This window comes from Oryx dammah, unplaced genomic scaffold, assembly GCF_014754425.2.
Source record: "Oryx dammah isolate SB20612 unplaced genomic scaffold, SCBI_Odam_1.1 HiC_scaffold_9, whole genome shotgun sequence".
Classification (NCBI taxonomy): Eukaryota; Metazoa; Chordata; class Mammalia; order Artiodactyla; family Bovidae; genus Oryx; species Oryx dammah.
The window spans coordinates 34,765,516-34,784,978 of NW_024070193.1; the positions used below are offsets into that span (position 1 = coordinate 34,765,516).

Here is a 19,463-nt window from a genome sequence, read left to right on the forward strand (position 1 = left end):
GGAACATACACACAAGGTGGAGCCTGGCACCCAACCAAACTAGGGGCCAACCAAGCCTACCAGACGATCCATATAGTTAGCTCACCACAGAGATGGATTCATGCAGACCTCACTGCGGGAACTGTTAGAGCACTTACCTTAGGTGATGAGAGGATGAGTGTGCTGCTGGGTTGCATAAGACACCTCCTACAGAAGGTCATTTCTCCAAGGTTGGAAAACATAAGAAACCTACAAGATACATAAAAACACAAACAGAAACTTAGGAAAAATGAGGCAACAGAGAAACATGTTCCAAACGAAGGAACGAGATAAAACCCCAGAAGAAGGACTAAGTGAAGTGGAGGTAGGCAGTCTATCTGAAAAAGAGTTCAGGGTAGTGATTAGAAAGATGATCCAAGAACTTGGAAGAGGAATGAATGCATAGAATGAGAAAATATAAATTTTTAACAAAGATAAAATGTAAAAGAACAACTGTACAGAGATGAAGAACAATAACTGAAATGAAAAAGATACTAGAGTGAATCAACAGCTAGGCTAAATGACACAGAGGAATGTATCAGTGAGCTGGGAGAAATCATAGTGAAAATTATTGGTGCTTAACAGTAATTAAAGTAAGGGACAAGAAGTGAGATTTACTGAGAGCAGACACGAGGCATATGATATTTAATTCTGATCCTTTTTATTTTTCCCAAAAGGTAAAATAAATAATTTTTCATTATAGATAAGAAAACTGACATTCAGACATATTAAATTATGTGGTAACTTATGCTGATGTATTTGTTCATTCATCCACTTGACAAACATTTTTATTTGTGCAGTTTTTGGATGTTAAAAAAAAAACCCAAGACTTCGAAGTTTGGCAAAATGTGGATGGCATATATTTTCTCTTTATATATATATATATATATATATATATATATATATATATATATCACCCAGTGTTGCGGAGAAGGCAATGGCACCCCACTCCAGTACTCTTGCCTGGAAAATCCCATGGATGGTGGAGTCTGGAAGGCTGCAGTCCCTGGGGTTGCTGAGGGTCAGACACAACTGAGCGACTTCACTTTTCACTTTCATGCATTGGAGAAGGAAATGGCAACCCACTCCAGTGTTCTTGCCTGGAGAATCCCAGGGATGGGGGAGCCTGGTGGGCTGCCGTCTATGGGGTTGCACAGAGTCAGACACGACTGAAGTGACTTAGCAGCAGCAGCAGCAGCAGCACCCAGTGTTAAGTAATACATTTTGTTTAACTCACTTTATTATAAAATAGGCCCATATCTAGTGAACTGACATTAAATTATAAAGTTATATGTGTTTGTTTGGTAGAGATAGATGTACCTCCGACCAGTGAAAATATAGAAGGTTATGGTGTATTGCTCTGTTGGTATTAATCAGGTCTGTGTTTAACTTAGCATTTTTACCCTAACATTCCTTTATTAAATTGTTTACAAATACCTATCTCTTCAAACCTTCTCAGAACCATTTTTAACATCTTACTTGTCTCCTCATTAATTAACAGGTTGAATAAAACCTTTGAGACATTTGCTATTTGCAAGAGAGTTAAAAATGAGTACAAATAATGTATAATCAGATAAACAGCAGAAACACCTTGCCCTTGAGTGCTTCATAGGGAAAACTAACACTTGTGAGATTAACTGCAAAAACAAGTATTACAGGCCCTAAGTGTAGAGTAGAAGGTATGAAGACAAAGTTATTATAAGTTAAACTTTTGATGAGACTTGAAAGATGAAAAGGCAGAATCAGTGGTGTGGAAGTGCACTCTAAAAGTGAAAAATATAACTGATAGAGGAAGACTTAAGCCTATACCTCTCTGATGACTAGACACGTATTTTTTTTCCCACAATGCTATGCTCTTCCTCATGCTTTTCAGAATACTTGAATTTCTAGCAGTCATTTTTAGTCTCACTGGCCATGAGGTCCTTCATTCAAGAAACAGGGCTTGGAGGATGAAGGAATACAATGTGTTTATGATAACTAAGATTTATTCTCATTTTAATGTTCTATGAATTACAGAGTCTAAATAATAAGCTTTTGCTTATTACTTTTAGAACATTTTTAAAGTAGTGCAAAGGCATTCCTAATACATTTTTTCTTGAGTCTGTACAGATACACAACAGAAAACTCATCTGTGATTTATTAACTTGAACCAACTTTTCCTGATTAAACAAAGTCAAAGAGTATATGATGTTTAATTTAAAATGATTATGTATTTCAAGTATTGATTCAGGTCTAAAACTCATGGAAATGGACTTCTGCATTAATATAAAAATGGTTAAAAGGGCTTCTTATCGTCATCTCTCATGTACTCATCAAATCCATTCAATTTTTTTCTGTATATTTAAATCTGTATATTGGGAAATTGATTTATGTGAAGGGAGAAAAGAGAGAGGATAGAAGCAGCATATTTATTGTGTTTTATTTGAGAAATATTGACATATCACCTGGTGTTTTCCTCTCTATCCAGTTTTATGAGTAGCTAGGAAGTTACAGTGGCTCAGATGGTAAAGCATCTGTCTACAATGCAGGAGACCTGGGTTTATCCCTGGGTCGGGAAGATCCCCTGGAGAAGGAAACGGCAATCCACCCCAGTACTATTGCCTGGAAAATCCCATGGACAGAGGAGCCTGGTAGGCTACAGTCCATGGGGTCGCAAAGAGTTGGACACGACTGTCTTCACTTCACTTCAGGAAGTTACAAGAAGAATAATATATTAGGATGTTATTAGACCTTACTTGACATAAGAATATGTCAAATCTGTCAGCTTTATTCTCTTAGACATCACTTATTTCTCTCTCATGATACATATCAAAATCAAAATTTTCCATTCGTTTATATGGTTATTTGATTAGCATTTAGATCCCTCAAGAAAACTATGGGCTTCCCTGATAGCTCAGTTGGTAAGAAATCCACCTGCAATGCAGGAGACCCTGGTTTGATTCCTGGGTTGGGAAGATCCCCTGGAGAAGGGATAGGCTACCCACTCCAGTGTTCTGTCCTAGAGAATTCCATGGACTGTATAGTCCATGGACTCACAAAGAGTCGGACAGGACTGAGTGAATTTCACTTTCAAGAAAACAAGTTCCTTGTGGACAGGAAATAAGTGACAAGCATATATTAGACACACAAAAAATACTTAAATAAATGAGTAAATAATGAATAAGTGAAAATATCTTGGTATATATATGCATGTGTATGTGTGTGTGTGTGTGTGTGACATTTAAAATTAAACAGCATACTTTTAAGTGATTTAATCTTTTGAGTTATTTTTCCTACTCCTTGTTCCCTCAGATTAGCTGACATATTGTAGTGTTTTAGTATTGCTTTACATATGAAAGGCTTTGGAGATATGTGAAACCTACTCATTATTTTCTTCGCAATCTACTATTTCAAAAACAAAGTTAACTTTTTATTTTGTTTACATAAATTGGGTATTAAAATTTGGGCTCTTTATGGCTAGTTAATAACCTTTTCCTCTATAAAAAGGAAATAGTTTATATAATGCTACGATTTAGTGACAATTCTTATTGAAAAATATATAATTATTTTCAAGGCTGTAAAGCAATACATTAATGCTATGATGTATTTTATTAAAACATATGGTGATTTTACAGTGTATTTTAATGCAGATACAAATGATGACAAAGTTATTGCCAAAGTCTATCAAAAATCAGTTAAAAAATAAGGACCTCTAGAGGACAATAAATGACTTTCCTAGATTCTTGAACGGTATTCCAGTTGATAACAAACTGAAATTTTGCTTTGTAAAGTAAAAAGTAAAAAGAATATTTCAATGAACATTGGATGGATAGCAAAATATTTAGTTACATCCTTGTGTAGCAAAACTTTTAGTTATATCTGGTGTGAACTTGAGTAAGTTATTCATCTCTCCGTGCTCTGGGTTCTCAGTAGAGAGCATGGGGATAACTGCCTGCCTAGTGTTCATGGCCGTTGTGAAGCTTCTTGAGAAGCTTCCTGAGAAAAACTGTGTATCAAGTGTTTAGAGTCCTGTTGATGAAAAGTACTCCCTCAGTGCTAGGTATTTTCATTGTCTATGAAGTAACATGGTAGATTAATTGCAGTAATTTTTCATCTACCAGAGTTGAATATAGTACCAAAGAAAGTAAAATGGCAATCTCAGGTTAGCCCTACCACCTGTACACTATGGAATTATTATTTCATCAGACAGAACATGGCTAAGAGATGTTGACCAAGGTGATTTGAGGGTAGTATAAAAGCAATCAGAATTTAATAAACATTTTTATCTTATGCAGAAACAGGTCTAGCTCAAATCATGCATTTATTAACAAGTATGTGCATTTTAGAGTTATAAAACTGACACATGAACTGTGACTATGTGCTCCCACAGGAGGGAAGCTCCTATTTCTGGGTGCTGGGGGTTGGGCGGGGGGGCTTGGGCTATAGAACCTCTAACATACTCAGTCTTGGAGGAGAGCAGATCAACTGAATAAATTAATATAAAATGAGAACTGTTACTGGGAAAGTAATACTGAGTGAAATACTTTCAAATTTTTGTGTAATATTTAGTGGTTTGAAAGGAATTCATATTTTGTTTTGAAAGGAATATAGGACGTGAATAAGGAACTAGAGAATACTCAAGATGAAGGTGGATTAGGGAAGGGATGACATGAAAGTGAAAGTCGCTTTGCCATGTCCCTCTCTTGGTGACTCCATGGATATCCATGGAATACTCTAGGCCAGAATACTGGAGTGGACAGCCTTTCCCTTCTCCAGGGGATCTTCCCAACCCAGGGATCCAACCCAGGTCTCTCGCATGGCAGGTGATCCTTTACCAGCTGAGCCACAAAGGAAGCCCGGATGATGACATGACCTAGAATAAATGAAGGCTCATTCCTAGTCGTGCATCTATATTTTAATGTGGAAAAAGGCCCTTGTTTGGAATGAGATTTATTTTGAAAAGAAAAGGTTAAGGTGTTATAACTGGGAAGGGTTAATTTTGACTCCATACTGGATTTGATTTTGTAACTTTAACTCTTGTTTTGCTGCTTTTGTTATTATAGGCAAACATAATGGCCTGCCTCAAGGAGCCCTGCCCTGCCCGCTCTTCCTGACCTTTGGGCTAGGGTGTCTTTGTTTGGCTCACAAGGAAATAGCCTCACACTGCCCAACTATGAAGGACTGTGACATTCTTGCATTCTTTGTGTGGAAAATGGTGCCCCTTGTTTGCTGCTTATTGGCGAGACTCAGAAATTCACATTTGGGGAACCAAAATCACGGATAGCTGTGGCATCATCGTTTATTGATATGACAGGAGATATTCTGTGTCACACCAACCATGAAATAACTGTAAGGAAGAGAAACTAACACATCCCTTGGCTAAGACTTGCCATTCTAGGAGATATTTGCAAGAATTAAATTGCTTTTTTACTTTGTTTCCTCACCTCCTCCCATCTCTGATCCATAAAAGAACCTGGCATCCAGACCTTGACAAGATGATTATTTTGAGACATTAGTCTGCCATCTTCTAGGTCACTCATCTCTCTGAATAAAGTCCTATTTCTTGTCTCAACACCTCTGTCTCTAGGGTTAACTGGCCTATTGTGTGGCAAGAAGAGTGAGCTTGGACTTTGTTACAGTGGTATATCTTTTAACCTTGGTTGCACATTACAATTACTGGCAGGGCTTTTAAAAAGGTTCATACTCAAGCCTCAGCTCAAGATGAAATAAATCAGGATCTCTGAAAATTGGGACCTAGGCTTGGGTATTCTTAAAATCTTTCCTAATCATTCCAAAATTCAACCAAGCGGCACATGCTGATCTAAAATCAGAAAATGCTCCCAGATCCCCATCCCCATCCCCCATCTATTCATGTGCAAAATATATCACACCTCTGAATGATCTTATGAGGCTACACAAATATCACAACTGAATAGGACTTTATTTTCCTATTTTTAAAGTAACATTGTACTTTTGCTTTGTTTTAATAATATAACCTATCCAGAAATGTAGATATGCCATAAGCAAAAATATTATAACCGTATCACCTAGAAATAACTGCTATTGATACTTTTACTCATTTCCCTCAAAACATAGATTTAACAAAAATTCCTTTTATTTTTAACATATTTATTGTCTTTAATATATTGACTATTTCTTAGTGTCTGTCTATGCAGTTCTCTGGGCCTCCCTGGTGACTCAGAGGGTAAAGAATCTGCATGCAATGTGGGAGACCTGGGTTTGATCCCTGGGTTGGGACAATCCTCTGGAGGAGGGCATGGCAACCCTCTCCAGCATTCTTGCTTAGAAAATTCCCACGGACAGAGGAGCCTGGCAGGCTACAGTCCATGGGGTCACTGTTGAAGCCACACATTTTGGGAAACAAACTCACTCAGAAGGACAATTCAGATAGTGGAGTGCAGTTTATTACACTGGCGGGTCCAAGGCAGAGTCTCCTCTTGGCCAAGGACCCCGACCAGTTTCTGTGAAAACCTTATATACCCTAAATGTACGTGCTCAAACCTATCTCCCCAAATTCCCTGAAAGTAGTCTGGACAAGGTTAATCAAAGTTAACCCATGATTCATTTGTCATAAGCCTAGATAGTTAGACAGTGGACAGTTATCAATAGGCCTGTGGTCATAAGCATAATGGGTTTTACAAACTTGTTCTGTTACAGAGATGATTAGCATATTCTTTTAGGTGACACAAGTCTTGAGGCTCCTTCATGGGTGTGTGTTGGGGGTGGTGGTGTCTGGTTTTCCACTGGTATGTCGTTTCCATAGATACTGGGCATATAGCTCAAAGTCCACAGTCCGGCCCAAGATGGAGTCCTGTTTTCAAGATGGAGCCTGTTCTGTTTGTTTCATCCTTCAATTCCATCTCTCTCTCCATCTTTCTGTCATTGTCTCTCTGTCTCTGTGTCTCTCCCTCACTCTATCACACACTGATAACATCGTCATATTAGGACTTGCAATATATATGGGATGGGGCAAATAATTAGGGAGTAGTAGTTGGTCATGTCTAAATGTGGCTATTTTTATTTTCTCAGTGGATATAAATAATATTATTTTAAATTAAGATAATAGAGGACCTCACAAGAGCAATGTTAGTCTTGATTCTGACTTAATGATTCTGAATTTTGAAGGTTTTGTGACTGTGTAACAGGAAAGAGTCAATTTAGACTCTTCCATGCTAGATCTGTTTCTTTGGCTGCTTTTGTTATTATAATCACACATAATGGACTGCCTCAGAGACCTGCTCCTCTGCCTGACTGCTAAGCTAAAGTGCCTTCATTCCAAACCTTATCCATTTGTAGATGGCAGGAAGGAAGAAATTAACATAGTCACCTTCCTGAGGCCTACCATTCAAGGAGGTACTTGCAAGATTAAATGGCCTTTTTATTTTGTTTCCTCACTTCCCCTCATCTCAGATCCATAAAAGAACCTGGCATTCAGACCCTAAAGATGGTTGTTTTGAGACATTAGTCTGCCATCTTCTCCGTCAGCCGGCTTTCTGAATAAAGTCGTATTCCTTGCCTCAGCATCTCATCTCTAAGATTCACTGGCCTATCATGTAGCTAGTAGAGTGAGCTTGGACTCAGTAACATGGTCACCAGCTAATTTTAAATTAAAAAAATCTAACCAACCTAAGGTAACAAAATTTTCTAAAGGAAAAGAAAAGATTACATCCATATGTCTTTCCAAAACTTTGAGATAGGGTGATGCTCAATCATAGGTGTTTCTGTGCCGTGTGGTACATTCATATAAAATCTTTTGTTTCAATACATTGCATCCCCCCCCCCCCCCGCCCAATTTCTCTACTAATGTATGGGATACCTACATTAAATAAAGTTTGGGTTTGAATTTCAACTCTCTGCTGCTTGATAATTATGAGAACCCTAATAAAACATTTGATTGTATTCCAAAAGCATGATTCATTGCAGCATTATTCCCAATAGCCTAGACATGGAAACAACCTAAATGTCTACTGACAGAAGAATGGATAAAAAATATGTGGTATACATATATATATATGTGTGTGTGTGTGTGTGTGTGTACACAGCCATAAAAAGAATAAAATAATGTAATTTGCAGCATCATAGATGGCCCCAGAGATTATCATACTAAGTGAAGTAAGTCAGAAAGAGAAAGACAAAGGCCATATAATACCACTAATATGTGGAATCTAGAATATGATACAAATTAACAAGCTTACAAAATAGAAGTAGACCCTTAGACACAGAAAATAAACGTGGTTGCCAAAGAGGAAAGCAGGGGGAGGAATAAATTAAAGGTTTAAATTAACATACACACACTAATATATATAAACTAGATAAACAAAGATCTACTGTATAGTACAGGGAACTAAACTCAATATTTTACAATAACCTATAAAGGAAAAGAATCTGAAAAAAGTATACATGTGTAACTGAATCACTGGGCTATATACCTGAAACTAATATGGTGTTGTAAATCAATTATACTTCAATTTAGGGGGAAAAAAAAAACTTAAAAAAAATGACCAAGGGGCACAACTATGGTTTGTATGTGTGTGTCATTAACTAATTATTTTGAGGTTTTCTAGACCTTTCTTTTGTTAAAGATAGTTTGACTCTATTTTAATTTGTATTACCATATAGTATGAATATTTCATAATATTATGGCAGTCTAGGTTTGATTTCAATAGAAGTTTTAAAATGTAGCATGAAGATTTTCTTGTTAATTTTAAGGTAACATAGGTTTCAAACAATTTAAATAATGCAGAGGTATATAAAGAGAATAAAATAGAATATACTTTCCTTCTTTGCTCCAGATCTAAACCTCTTAAAATAACTAGCAGTAACAGATTGGCACACATGTTGCCAGTTTTTTTTCTATGCTTCTAGTAACACAAATGCCTTTTTCTATCTTTTAGAATCTTTTACACATAAATGTGAGTATACTAAAATTATTACTCTGAAACTTGCTTTTATTTTTTAACTTATTAATTTTTACTACAGTCAATTTTCCAGGCTAGTATATATATGACTCTAACTTATGAAAAGCACAATTGATTTATATTCCATGAGAAATAAATTCTCAAATAAATAAATAATTTGCTCAACAATTTCTTACTCAAAAATATTCAAATTATTAGCAATTTCTTTTCTATGACAAAATTACTATAGCAAACATTATTACATATACTGGTGGCCTTAGGGGACATACATTCTCATTTTTATTTAAAAATTATAATATATAGCTCAGGAGGAGAAGGGGACAACAGAGGATGGGATGGCTGGATGGCATCACTGACTCGATGGACGTGAGTCTAAGTGAACTTCGGGAGTTGGTGATGGACAGGGAGGCCTGGCGTGCTGCGATTCATGGGGTCACAAAGAGTTGGACATTACTGAGTGACTGAACTGAACTATAATATCTATGATTGACTAATACATAAACAGAGAAAAGAGCAGCAAGTTTTTGGGGGAATGTTAGGATATTTTATCTGTCTGGATAAAATTTCTTTTTCTATTCTGCTTTTTTCCTTCCTTTCTTCCCTCCCTTACTCCCTTCATTCCTTTTTGCATATTTTCTATATTTCCCTTTTTAAAAATGTTTTTTGTAATTTCTAACCTGTATTATTTTTAAAAATAAAATTTATTTTCAAAATTAGAAAAAGTTCAGATCCTCTGCCATTTTTTTGAACAGAGATGGTGAGAACTTGAACATGATATTTTTGCTTATTAAGAATTTTTAACAGTCAAACAGCTAAAAGACTGGAGATATTTTTTCTGAATGTCAGGAACTCAGATATGAGATGGTAGAGAGGGGTGGAATTACACTTGATATGGGAATCATAAAGCTGGAAAAAAGACATACCAGTATCTTGACCAACTATGGAATCTTGGGCTCCTTGATGCAGTAGAAAGAACATATGAGCTTTGCATATGAATATCTGACTTCCCATGCTGGCCCTATTACACATAATAGTTTATGACACAACACAATATACTTCAGTTGTTTTATTTTCAATATCCCCAGGGTAAATGAGAAGAAATATTTATCATGTAAATACTGTAAAATTAAGTTAATGTATGTTATAGTACATATAACATATATATTTCAGGATATAAATCTATCCATGACTGTCACTAAACAAATGAGGATAGAGAGACTATCAGATAGACTATTATCATATAAAAGATAAATTTAGAAAAGGCTTAAAATTTCTCCCAGATTCTTTTAAATTGTACAGAAAAGCAAAACACCGAATATCTCTTGTTAAGGGTTTTATTGTTCTCTCTTTATGCTTGTCTTAAATGAATACTATTTAGATTATCATTTAAATAGGACAGATGCAAATGGTTGTTATTGTTTTTAATGACACTTTTTATTTCTTAATTTGAGCAAGATTCTTTGGCTCATGTAAGGGTAAATGGAACAGTTTCTCAATTAAGTGCACTGAAAGGAATTCTGTGACAAAAACAAAAAGAATAGTGCATTCTTTGTGATTGGTTTCAACATTCCACATATTAAGATCTTCTTCACTTACTGATAACTATTAAGCTCTAGTAGGACATATATTGAGTACACAATACTGCATTAAAAGGATATGAGTTCTGGTTACATGAACTGATAGTTTAGAAGAAATAGACAATAAATGTGATCATTGATTGGGAATAATCAGGACAGAAGAACGTAGAGTACTACAGTCCAAGGGGTTGCAGAGTTGGACATGATTAAATGAGCAAACAACAACTATGAATTTATAAATGTATCTTTACCAAAAATTTTGATTATCCAACAAGAATAAAAGTGGGGCAATTTTGCCCCATACTAAAACTTGATTCTAGTCAAAGGGCTGATGCTACACTCAAAAAATTATTGGAACAAATGTAGTCTGTGCTGAAAGAGGATATTCCATTCAGAACACATATAAAATTATATAGAAGAAGTTGCAAATGGAATTGTACTGTTTGATTAAACCATTTGTATCTCTGTTTCCTGTCTGATAAACACTCTTAAATAAGGATTTAAGACTGTAACTGAAATCATCTCTATCTGCCTCAGAATCACCAAGAGGGTTAAATCAAGTAAAAAGTCTCATAAAATCCAACAGAGATACCCCAATCACCAAATTCCTTTGAATATATATATTTTTATATATATATATAGTGACAACAACAGACAGTTCTGATCCTTAACTGTTGAGTTTCCTGTCCTTTCAGGAAGTCTGAGAACTTGAAGAAGTGTAACAAAACGTTCCAAACCCAACACTTTACCCACTGGAGGACTATTTTGTGCCCTATTGCTGGGAGACAGTCCTTCAGGGTTTCTGTGAACTTGTCTAACATAAGAAAACCCGCTTATAGTTTCCTTGCCCAACATGGCAGTAAATCATTTCATAATTGCATGAAGTGACCGTACATGGAGAAGTTCTTTAGGATCCATTTGTTTAGCAAACATCTGAGGAACTGAAGTGAACTAGATTCACCAGAGAATATCTCAAAAACCGGAATGATAGTTGATTTAAAATTGGAGATATATTGGCCTATAACCTTGAATTATTTGTCTTCATGGGGCATAACCTTTCTGGTAAGAAAATCCATTCAGTTTATCAAATTACAGACCAGAAGTTTGTTTTGTGAGCAAAGGGATTTGAGAGTTTTAAGGGATATTTCTGTGTTGGCTGATGAACTGAATTACTTTCACTCTGAGGATATTTCTTCTGAAAGAAGTAGAACTCAGTTTTTAAGATCTACACAGTCTCCTCCATTAAAAAAACTACCATAAAACCCTTACCAAATGTTTTAATATTTCTTATGAGCTAGAAATTTGTTGGTTAACTGACCATAACTAGTACACTGAAACCCATCCACCCTCATGATCTTTCATTTCCATTACACTACACCCAAGAATCTAGTGGGCAAAATGGTTGCTACATTCAGGGAGATGCCAAACTTGAGCCAAAAGCATGTCATTGAGTCATCTGACTGGGTTCTTCTTTGCTTCTGAGAAGCAAAAATGTACTGAGAGTCCTTGATTCTCAAAACTAAGAGTAACGCTATGAAAGGCAAGCAGGAAAGATTGACAGAATTCCAAGGAACTTGATTCCTCCAACCAATCACTAAGGAACATATCACACATCATTCTGAGTCTTCTCATATGTAAATTAAGAGGATGGAGTTTGTTGAGCTTTAAAGTCAATTGTAAGGCTAATATTATTTAACATTCCTTATTTCATCCTGATATTAGGTATAATTTACGTTTAACTTCATAAATAAATTTGATTACTTTCAAAGTCACATGACTGCTCTAAAAATGGAAAGATTTAGGGATACGTCTTGCTTTGTGGGTCACTAAACTTAGCTACAGTAGTCAGAAGTGGACAAATATCACACTGACAAAGTGAAAAATTGTGAAATTTAGTTTTTACACCCTGGAGGGGGCTTTTAGCTTAAATAAATGATTACTATGTTAATTGCGCTGCATGCTCACTCAGTCATCTCTGACACTTCGCAACCCTTTGGATGATAGCCCACCCAGGTTCCTTTGTACATAGCATTTTTCAGGCAAGAATAGTGAAGTAGGCTGCCATTCCTACTCCAGGGGTCTTCCTGACCCAGGGATTGAATTCACATCTCCTGCCCTGCAAGCCAGTTCTTTACCTCTGAGCCATCAGGGAAGCCTCCTATGTTGATTACTATAAATAAAATATCATTATTATTATTATTATCTTCTATAATATGAACAGCTTCAGTGGCATTGATGAATTAAACACAGACATCACAAATATTTGAGAGAACAAAAATTCACAAGAGTAAGTTTTAAAATGTTTGAATAAGAACGCATTCTACAATTTAAACTCTGTCTCCTGATTGCCCCAAACCAGCAAAATTTCACCTGCTCACAGTTTTATGTGCTTACAAAGGAACCTCAAAACACAGGCAAGTAGAAATTAGAGGTCGTGGCCCCAACTGAAGTCATGGGTCTGTGCTAATTTAGAGACAAACCCTTGTGATGAAGAGCACTGCACATGTAATATAAATATGACATCAGAAACAGATTGTGCTTGCTCTGACAAGTTGCACTTACAAGCCCTGGAGAGATGAAATCCTTTCTGCTGACTCTGCTGTAGTATATGAAGTTTTGTAATTTAGTACTAACCCACTCAATGTAAGTGTTGGCTCACCCCTAACCTAAATATGTAGAGAAGACAAATTTAACAAATTGGATTCTTTCAGTGGTATTTTTTTTTCCTTTAAGTATTTTTAAGTATTTGGAATACATTACTACTTGTTCAAGACTTTTCTCCTTTTTTACTTAATCAGTCTTTGGGTTAGCAGACTAATTGGACATTTCATTAAAAAAAAAAAAAAGAAAGAAAGAAACATTAATTTTATTGCTTACCAAAACTGTTCACCTTTAGCCTTTGGCTGTGTGACTTTAACAGAGGTGTTTGTGATTCAGAACACCATAACATGTTTATTTGTAATTCATTATAATACTCAGCCCTCAGGAAAATTTGAGAGTAAACGGTTTATAATTTTTGTAAACCAACAAATGGTTTGTGACCTAATATTGAAAGAATAAAAAGAATACTGACTTCTTTGTAGAAGCAGATTGTTTGAAAAATCAACACTTGTTAAAATAATTTTATTTTTAATGATCTGATGTATCATGTACATTGTCTCTATCAGTGAGACAAAGTGTTATCCTTAGACTATCTGCATAATGAATTGCACAATGTCTTTAAATAGTAGACTTTTTAAAAAGCATCACTTATCTGTGGATTCAGAATTTCTTTTTTTCCTAGCTCTATTGATAAAATTGACACGTGACTGAGTAAAGTTAATGTATATAACATGGTGATCTGAAATATGTATATACTGTGAAATTAAATTATTACCACAATAGATGGTTAACACATCTATCACCTCACAGAATCACTTGTTGTTTGTCTTAAGAACTCCTAAGATCTATCCTCTAAACAACTTTCAAGTATGCAAGACAATATGGTTAACTATGGCCAACATGCTATTTATTAGCTCTTCAGAACTTCATCTTCTAACTGGAAGTTTGTATGCTTTAATCATCTTTAGCTACTCCTCCCTCCTTCTCAGCCCTGGCAACTACCAATCTACTCTCTGTTTCTATGAGTTTGAATTTTATAAATGGGTCAGGGAAATGAAATTATGTAGTAGTTGTCTTTCTCTATCTGGCTTATTTCAGTTAGTGTGTTTTCCTCAAATTTTATCCACATAGTTGCAAATGGCAAGATTTTCATCTTCTTTATGGCTGAATAATATTCCTCTATAGGTATATGCATGTGTGTGAGTGCATACTTTTTTATCCATCCATCTATTAATGAACACTTACACTGTTTCCATATCTTGGTTAAAATGGCAAGAATGGATGCAAGAAGATCAGTTAGGTGGCTATTTCATAAAGCAAAATAAGAAATTCTTGTGACTTAGAGCAGGATGATAGTGGGGAGAGAGATGAAATAATTAAAAGATAGAACAATTAAGACACGTAGATGATTGACACAGTGAATAAGAGAAAGAAGGTAGTTAAAGATGATCCCAAGTCGCTAACCTGACCAAGTGAAAGGGTGCATGGAAATGACTAAGAAAGGAATAGATCTAAGAGAAAATCAGAAATTCAGTTTGGGGCATATTAAGACCAATTGCCTATTTCACATCAAATAAAGATGAGGCAGTTGGATATATAAGTCTGACTGAAGCAGAAATTCTTGAGTCGTCAGTGCATAGGTGGTATTGAATGACTTTTAAAGGAATGACTCTGTATGATCATCTAGAGAGGATATATAGACAGAAAAAGATGGTATCTACGGACTGAATCCCGGCATGCTCCTAAATGTAGAGCTTGCTCAGATAAGGCAGAACCAGCAAAAATAAAACATTCAACTGTGAGATTTGAAGAGAACTGAGAGGGTAGAAAAGCAAAACCAAGTGTGGCTATTCCAAGTGTGAGATAGGAGTTTTAGATGAACTCTCTCAAATAAATCTTATAGTCATGTAAGATGGCTGAAAATTGACAATGTGATTTGGCAACATGGAGATTGTTGGCATTTGGATGAGAATTTGGTAATGTGGTAAAAATGAAAATCTAACTGTAGTGGCTTCAAAACATTGGAAGAAGATATGGAAAGAGTAAGAGAAGAGGGAGCTGAGATTGGGAACAATACATAGCAGAGTATGGCGGGGTGGTGAAGAAAGGTTTTTGTTTCCGTTTTTACATGAACAATATCACAGCATGTTTATATGCTGATGGTAAACATGCATTACAGAAAGCATCAAGGATTCTTTGAATAGAAGAAACAATGGCTGGATGAGAGAGAGAGGACCTGGACTCCTTTCCATACGTGAGGTGGTTGGTTTTTATAGGGGCTGCAGTTGGATGATCCCTAATAAAAGTAGTACTGAATGTAGTATATACAGGCTATAGAAATAGACTAATGGATGTGATTATTAGTACAACTAGAGTCCCCTTTTATGTGATTCTATTTTCTTGGTAAAATAGGAAATAAGACTGTCATCTGAGGATGAGGAAAGTAGTTAGAACTGAAAGAAGAAAGGGATAGATAGAGGAGTTGAGGGTTCATGCAAATGAAAGATTATACTATTTCACCTTGTAAGAGTAAAAATCACTAAGATCAATAGATAATAAGTCTTGAGGGCTTGAAGGATTGTTGCAGCTGGATGGATAAAGAGTTAATAAGTGGAAAACTGAATAACTGAAACTAAGATTGTAGAGGTGATATAATTATTAAAAATGAAAATATCAAGATTATGTCCATGAGAGTGGGTGACTTAGTGTGGATGACAAGATTATTGAAGGATGAAGAGTCAAGGAATTAAGAAGCCAGGGTTCTGGAAGAAGTGTTCAGATCACTGTTAAAATCACAAAGAATTCTCATAAAATTTAGATTGGAAAAAGTAACAATGGCTTATATGCTAAAATCTTCAGAAATGGGGAAGGGGGAAACTAAAGGGTGTCATTGGTTACGACACAGAAGAGAGACAGACTGTAGAGTATAATGACATGAGCTACAAAGCTGGATATTTTAGGGAACAGAGAAAAATCATAATCTGAAAGAAGCTTAGAACACTGAAGGGGGGATCTATCCTAACTTCAGACTCAAAGAGTTATGGGAGAGAAAACTACCACAGCTTAAAGAAGGACATGAAGAAGTCATGTCCTTAGGGAAGAGTTAGGATTCAGTTCCAGGTAAGTCATTAAGGTGATACTCAGAAAAAAGGCTGCAAATATGAGTTAATTTGCTGGAGCCAAGAAGTCCAAGGGTTGAGCAAGACCATAACAGTCTTAGGAGTCAAGGAAAATAGGAAGTGGGTCAGACTAAGATCTTTAGTGCAATATAGGGAAAACAGCCTTGCTGGTAAAGCCTTCTTGCAGTCACTAACATAAACAGAAATGATTGCATGAACTCTGGTCTGAGACGCTGATGGCAGTAGAATAGCAAATGTGATTTTGCAGGGAAAGGAAGGATGGTGTTACTAGGAGAGCATGATGATCTGGGTTGTCACTCATTCCTGTTCAGATTTGTATAGATACTTTGGGAGCGGGCAGTGTTACTGAAAGAAAGAATTGTGTGTGCCTATGTCTATCATTGATGCTTTTGAACTGTGGTGTTGGAGAAGACTCTTGAGAGTCCCTTGGACTGCAAGGAGATCCAACCAGTCCATTCTGAAGGAGATCAATCAGTCCTGGGTATTCGTTGGAAGGAATGATGCTAAAGCTGAAACTCCAATACTTTGGCCACCTCATGCGAAGAGTTGACTCATTGGAAAAGACTCTGATGCTGGGAGGGATTGGGGGTAGGAATAGAATGGGACAACAGAGGATGAGATGGCTGGACGGCATCACCGACTCGATGGACATGAGTTTGAGTGAACTCCAGGAGTGGGTGATGGACAGGGAGGCCTGGTGTGCTGCGATTCATGGGGTTGCAAAGAGTTGGACATGACTGAGCAACTGAACTAAACTGAATGTCTATCAAAGTATGAGAGGTGATTATTGATATGGTACCAATTATGCATAATATTGGTGTTATTTCACTTATCATTTTTACATAATCACTTTTAATGAGTTATATATATGTGTGTGTGTGTGTGTATATATATATATTCATATATTAATGTCTGGGATCCCATAATGTATGTGTGTGCTTGTGCTCAGTTGTTCAGTCATGTCTGACTCTTTGCAACCCCATAGGCTGTAGCCCTCCAGGCTACTCTGTCCATGGAATTTTTCAGGCAAGAATACTGAAGTGGGTTGCCATTTCCTCCTCCAGGGGAATCTTCCTGACCCAGGAATAAAACCTGTATCTTCTGCATTGGCAGATGGATTCTTTACTGCTGAGCCACGTGGGAAGCCCCATGTATATATGCATATCCCATAATATATACATGTATATATATATGTATATATGCATATATATTCTCATTTTTTAACTTAAGTTGAAAATATTGACCTGGATGAGAGAAGACATGGAAAGAGTTCTGAATATCTAATATTTTTTTCAGGAACAAGTCTTTATATCTCTATTTTACTTCAGCTGTATTTTTAAAATTACTTGGCTAACACTAAAATCATGTTCACAGAGAAAATTATCATCATTTTACATAAAGTTGTTGAAATCTAAGTCTGAATGAGTCTAACAATCATTTATTGATATGTCAGTTGTTAAACACTGAGCAGATGTCTTCATCAGCTTCTTTACAATGATGTCTAAATAGTCTTAAGGAGATTTCTACTAATTGGGAAACTTCATAGTGATTTCCTCCCAATACTCTTCCCTACATCAGAATTTTTACTTCTTAGTTATTTGTTTTATCTTTCAGCTCCCCTAATCTGGAAACAATTAGGCCCTCCTTATTTCTTTCCCAGTCTTCAAAGTTATTTGGAACATTATAAGCAGGAGCTCTAGAATTAGGTTCCTGCTGTTTAAAAACCATGGATTGTTTTTTGTCCTCAGGAAATTGACACTGTAATCACTGAAGAGAACTATCTACAACACACAATAGAAATAAATAACATAAAAATAATTTTGGATGTAATTGTAGAAAAATATCCTGCAGTGAATGACATTTGAGTGGGAATGTTATCAATAGAGTGTTTTAGGGATAAAAATAGTGTTAGGCAGAGGGGAATTTCAAGCAGAGAGATGACTTTAGTGAAGATATGAAAATGACAGACTCTCTTCAGATGTTTAGGATGGTGGGAGTATGCATTGAGTTGAAGGCAGCTGAGAGAGATGGTTAAAAATATCTTGGTAGGACATGAATGCCTAAAAATTCTGATTTGCTTTACTACTCATGTGACTTTATGGATTGTTAAAAAGAATTCATATAAAAATGCTGATAGTAGAGCTTACTGTAAGGTTGTTTCTGCATTTGACAACAACCAGTAAAGCATTTTTATTCAACCTTTTTTTTTTAACTACATGTTGACAGAGAAACAGTTTCCTTGAATTAGAAAAAAAGCTTTAAAATTTATTGAATGACTTAAAAAACACTTAGTTGGCTTGTTTGAGGCAAGTATAAATATAAGCTAAACACTTAGCATAGTAGAGTATATGTGTTCACAGTAGAAACAGATATCAAAATAGTAAAAAAAGGTTGAGCCATTGAAATCCCACATCTGGCAGTTTTTGTTGAAAGAACATCCCCCTTTCACTAGGGAATACATTAATTTTTTAGAACAAGAGTTAGCAGACTTTATCTGTAAAGGTCAGGCAGTAAATATTTTAAGCTTTGCAGGCCAAATGGTGTCTGTCAAAACTAGTCTATTCTGTTTTTCTAGAGTGAAAACAGCCACAGAAAGTATGTAAAGGAAAGAACTTGGGCGCCTTCCAGTTAAACTTTACTTATAAAGTCAGGAAGTGGGCTAGATTTGGTGCATGAATTGTAATTTCCTGAGCCTGTTCTAGACGATTATTAGGGTCAGGTATGTGAAAAGTTGAATAAAACCAATGCAACACTGAGACTGTCATTTAAAAATGAATCTTTACCAAATGTTTACTCTGATCCACTAATAGGAATCCATGTAAGGAAGAGGGCCTACCTTAACCAGGGCTGAATCTATAGTTAGAAAAAAACTTTGATTTTGTATGTCTTTCATTGTTATGGAGCAAAGGGGAAAATTAATCCAATTTACATAAAAGGTAGATGTAGTTTGATGATAAATATATCCCACAGAAACATATGCACAGAAATTACCATAGACCTTAGTTTGATAAGAAATAAAATTTGGAGTAAGCAATGAGAATGGTACCAGGAGATTTTCACAGCTTCTCCCAGGGATGATCTTATTTTTTCCTCCAGAAAACCCCTAAATTTAACCAACACTGAGAAAGATCCATACACTGAAAAGTATAAGATACTACTGATGAAAGAAACTGAAGAAGAAACAAATAAATAGAAAGATATTCTGGAAG

At 35.8% G+C, this 19,463-nt stretch overlaps 1 long non-coding RNA gene across 1 annotated transcript; it reads left to right on the top strand.

Moving 5' to 3' along the window:
* The first annotated feature begins 281 nt into the window (after positions 1-281).
* On the top strand, positions 282-18,772 carry LOC120867933. Its single transcript, XR_005722078.1, has 3 exons — positions 282-376; positions 2,520-2,522; positions 18,762-18,772. It is a non-coding gene; the product is annotated as an uncharacterized LOC120867933 (long non-coding RNA).
* The last annotated feature ends 691 nt before the right edge of the window (positions 18,773-19,463 follow it).